Source organism: Lycium ferocissimum, chromosome 12, assembly GCF_029784015.1.
Source record: "Lycium ferocissimum isolate CSIRO_LF1 chromosome 12, AGI_CSIRO_Lferr_CH_V1, whole genome shotgun sequence".
Classification (NCBI taxonomy): domain Eukaryota; kingdom Viridiplantae; phylum Streptophyta; class Magnoliopsida; order Solanales; family Solanaceae; genus Lycium; species Lycium ferocissimum.
The window spans coordinates 25,520,694-25,525,656 of NC_081353.1; the positions used below are offsets into that span (position 1 = coordinate 25,520,694).

A 4,963-nucleotide genomic window follows, 5' to 3' on the forward strand; every position below is an offset into this window, starting at 1 on the left:
TCTTTAAAATATATACCTCTTAGCAGAAAGCATCCTCCAAGTATTTAAAAGCTTACAACTTTCATGCTTCCGGTAGAAATCATCAAAAAACTAACAGATCCCACAAAAACATCTGAAGTACACGAGACTCTAGCAAAACACCCTAAGGAGCCGTTTGGACATGGTTTGAAATCATGATTTGAAACCATGTTTGAACATGATATTTGGATTTCTTAAGTTGTATTTTTTCTTATAGACATAAAAACCCCACAAATTGTGAAAACTTTCAAAATATTCTCAATTCTTATACAGTCTTACCAAATGAGCAAGTCATAGTTCATAACAAAACTAATACGCTACTAGAAGTCCTTTCTAAAGAATACAACATCAATTGATCAAACTTTAGTTACATGAAAAAAATAATTTAGCATGAATAGTAATGTAACTACTCTTTAATATAATCCTCCCACATGGTAGAAATAAGCTAAGGTTGGTAAATCGTTGGTGGGAGTAATTGTTAAAAATATCGACCAACTTATGGGTCTTTTTTTTTATAAAATATAAACTTATGAGTCAAGTTTTATATTTGAAATTTTTGAACCCATGGTTTGAAACCCCAAATCATGTCTTTTTGGATGAAATGCATGTCTGTATACGGTAAAATCGGGTTAAAGCCCTTGAATTCAAATACAAGTCAAGATCAAATCCATCAAGTTCAAGATCAATCTCAAAAGCCCTTGAATTTTATTATTGAAAAGACGAATCATAGAGATTGTAACACGCATATGTGAAATCAAATACTGCAATTGGTGTTGTTAACACCTAATTTTTGACCTCCTATAATTTATTTTAATTACTCAGAGTCCTTGGATGATAGATAAAATGAGTCATGCATCTTAAAGGGTTTAAATGATTTTGTAAGAAATTGTTTAGGTCAATATTTTACTTCTTTAAATTGATAAAGTGATTTTTATGACATTATACATTACTTAGGAGTTAATTGGTATTTTGTTAGAATTAATAAAAAGCAAAACAATTTTGAATAATTATTTACTTAATTGTTAGATTGTCAAAAAGTCAAATTAACAAATGATTTATTCCCTTTTAATCCAAGGAATTTGAGTAATTAAGAGAATTGACCATTTTTCCCCTCAATCTTTAATTTCGTGTTTGCATAATTTGTTGAAATTAAATAAATTGTTTTTAGTACTTAATTGGATTAATTAATCAATTAGAGGGTCAATATTGCAAATTGGTTTTAATTATTTAATTGTTTACATTATGGCCACATTTGAACCAATCAATTCATGATTGAGGCAATTGGGGTCATTTTGCAAAAATTGGCTTCCTAATGACTTTAATTAAAAATGACCAAATCCATTGGTTCAAATTAATTAAGCCTATTAGTGTAATTTAATCTTAATTGGTTGATTAGGTTAAGTAGGGTTATAATTGCAACAGTCAATTTGGATTTTAAAACCCATTAAGGATCTATTTGCAAATTGAACCTTTTAGCCGTGCTTTAAATTAATTACGTCATAATTTGATTATAACTAAGTACTAGGATTAATATTTGGTTGTTTAAATGTTTGTCTGTTTTATTAAAACACCCGTCCTACCCTTACATACGTATAAATGCCTAGTATACGCGAGTATATATAGTTAATATACAAAAGGGCCCCTTCCCTCTTCTTTTAATTTTGGACCAGGTCCAGCCCAAAACGGACCGACCCGACCCAAAATAATCAGATCAAGAGGGGAAAAACCCCTCCTCATGTTCATTTCACACCAAACACCCCTTTCCCCCTACCCCCTCTCACTCTTTCCTCTTCCATCACAAACCTTAGGTGCCGCCTGCATTCTCTCACCTCTCTCATCACCAAAAATGGAAAATGTTCAAAGGTCTCAGACCTCAGCCAGCTTTTACGCATCCAAATGCATACAACAATTAATGCTTCAACATTTTTTCACTCGAAATGGCTCCAAACACGGTATTAGTTCCTTTCCTTTTCGTTTTTCCTTTAATTTTCAAGTTAAACAAAGAGATTTTCTGCATCTTGTTATCATATTATTGATTGTACGAATTGGTTTTCATTGGTTCGACAAGGATTGGCTCGGATCGACTCATAGTGGATCAGATCTGACCGTATATGATTGTTATCTTTAAATCCTAAGGGTTAATTTCCTATATTGAGTGTTTATTCCTGAGAAATTTTGTTGTCCCACATCGGTTGAAGTCTTTGAATGCAACTTTGGTACCAGAAACCCAACCCTTACCATAAAAAAGAAGTTGGAAACCCTCATAGCTTGAATTTTGAGTAAATAACTCGAAAATTTGAGCTCTCAGTTTTAAAATTTTCAAGACTTAACTGTAAAAGTAGAGTCTTATTAGTCCAAATATTTATTTACTTGTTTTTCTTTCCTTGTGAGGCTGAGTGTTGAGATTGAAAGCACAAGGTTTCCAAATTCATTCTTAACTAAGGCTGCACATAAAAAAGGTAAGCCTTTATCATTTTCTTCCCCTTTTAGTTTATGTTAAATCCTTGTTTAAATTTATGATTAGCTCTAGATTAGTAGAATGTTTAGTTACTTGTTAATATAATGGTTGTTGGGATGATAGTGTAAAAATGGTTAGCATACGTTTAAATATGATAACTAGTTAATAATTAATCTAGTATTTACTAAGGTAATAGTATAAAACTATTAATTAATGTTTGGTACATGGTTCAACCAGTCTAATGAGGTGTTCTGTTAGAATAATGGTATGAAGTGCTCCCATCAATTGAATAATAAACTCTGTAGGCTAATGTGTGAGGTATTAAGGCCTATTTAAACCTTTAATTGAATCCTAAGTGCTATGTAGTTCCTTGAACACTTTAGACCTTAGCTTATAGTTCTGAATATGGCAGAGTTAAGTCTGAACTGAGGAAAATTGAATGGGTTCAGTCTTTTTTTGGACAATCTAACCATTGTTAAGCTAGCATTAGACATTAATGAAGTCATGACTATAATAAAATGGGTTTAAAAAGGATAGGAATCAATTAGGAGGTTGCCAGAATGGAAGGTGTAGACCCTTGATGGATCATTAACTAACTAATAACAAATTATGAAGGTAAATAGCTTTATAAGTTTGGTCTCTTTAATATCAGGGATAAAATAAGAGAGGGGAAAGAAAAAATGGAGCCACTTAGATTTATATGACCTTGGCATATGCATTGTTTTGATGATATGAATGATTCTGTCTAAGGACCAAGCTATTGATAGCTTAAATCACTTTTAAAAGGTTGAGTCAGTACTTAGGGAAGGGAGAACTTGAATGTTTACTATGTGATTTGCTTAAAACATGAAAACCTTGTTTCTTGTGGCCTATATACTTGCACCTATCTCTTAAGACTTGTCTAGGGTCAGTATTCTGATCCAGAGAACTTAATGGTACTAAGAACCTCTAGAGTTTATCTAAATTGAAAGTTTGAGAGACCAACACTGAAAGTTTGAAAATTAGATTCCAGTCTGCCTAGTTCCTTGTTTACATATTTTCCTTTCTCTTTTCTTGAATAGCATTGGTTCCCATCCATGTGTTTGTATGTTCCATGATTGAAGTATGCAGAAAAGCATAAACTAGAACATTAAACCTGAATTCATGCTGTAAACCACAAAGTGCTTTTCATGATCTTATTTGAAGGTAAATTGGGCCAATGGAAATTTGCTTGCTATGTCCATTTTTTGAAACTACTCTGAGCCCTTTGACCTGAAACCTGATGACTTATCTGTATGATTTAATGTCTTTGCTTGTCTGCATATCTAAAAACACTATGATTGCATGCCTAGCTATCATCACTTGATCATTCAGTTCATGTGTATCTCTATGATTTAGTTAGATGGAATTTATAATATGATTGGGTTTGTTGAGTACTTAGACCAGTCTGTGATGATTTTGTGAAGCTAAAAATAACCTAAGGGATAGTATGATGACCCTTTGATTCATCCTATGTCTCAGTGTGAACTTAATTAGGCCCTAATAACAAAGAACAATCCTCACTTGTACCTAAATGACCTCGTCTGCTTGTGAATACATGTATTTGCATTTGGTGGACACCTAGTTGTGAACAGTTTAAGTGATAGAACCTCATATGGTTCTATGGGACTAAAGGTGAAAAAAGTCACATGGCTTAGAAGAGTTTTTTTAAAAGGTGCTCTGAGGAGAGGGTTAAGGTAGAATCAAGCAATGCTTGGGTTCATAACACCTTCCCTCCATATAGAGAGCACCATGGAACTTCTATGGCTTACGGGATGCATGCTCACCATAGAAGGACCTTGAGACCATATGAACACTGTCATTAGACCCAAGAGACTTAGATTGGAAACAAACTATCACTAGAACAAACTAGCTATATTTAAGTGAAGGATATGGGTGTATATATGTTTAAATTAGACATAGATAGGAAAGAACTCAAGAGAAGCACAGAACTTAGAGTTACATGATTCTTTTCCCCTTAAAGCTCTGTTAAAAAAAATGCATGTTTGTGTTCCCTTTGCATCCTCTTCATCACTCTGAATTTGCATCTGTATATAGATCTTGCATATCCTTGTCACATATTGTCATCATTTAACAACTTGACTGCAATTTGAAGAGCAATCTTGCACCCTCCTTATACACTTGGACTTCTTTGCACTTTGTTTATGCTCTTGTCATGGTCGTTTAAATTACAGTTACCCCTCTTTGTGTGTAACATATTCTGTATGTGGTTACTTAAACTAGAAAAGTCTGATCTTGTTTGCTTAGTTCTACCTATGCCATGTCTACTTAAGTCAAATGTCTTTTTACATACTATTAAATTCTGCATAAGGTCATCTAAACCCAAGGAAAACCATAGTTCAGCCTGTATGTATGTTTGCTTGATTGTGCATAAGTCATAGACATTTCCTCTATATTGTTGCCATTATGTGAGTCATCCTATCTCAGCATTATGTGACCAGACCTGTA

At 33.2% G+C, this 4,963-nt stretch overlaps 1 long non-coding RNA gene across 1 annotated transcript; it reads left to right on the plus strand.

The window, feature by feature from the left end:
• Positions 1-1,796: 1,796 nt before the first annotated feature.
• Positions 1,797-3,825, plus strand: LOC132040617 (uncharacterized). Its single transcript, XR_009410732.1, has 2 exons — positions 1,797-1,970; positions 2,087-3,825. It is a non-coding gene; the product is annotated as an uncharacterized LOC132040617 (long non-coding RNA).
• Positions 3,826-4,963: the final 1,138 nt, after the last annotated feature.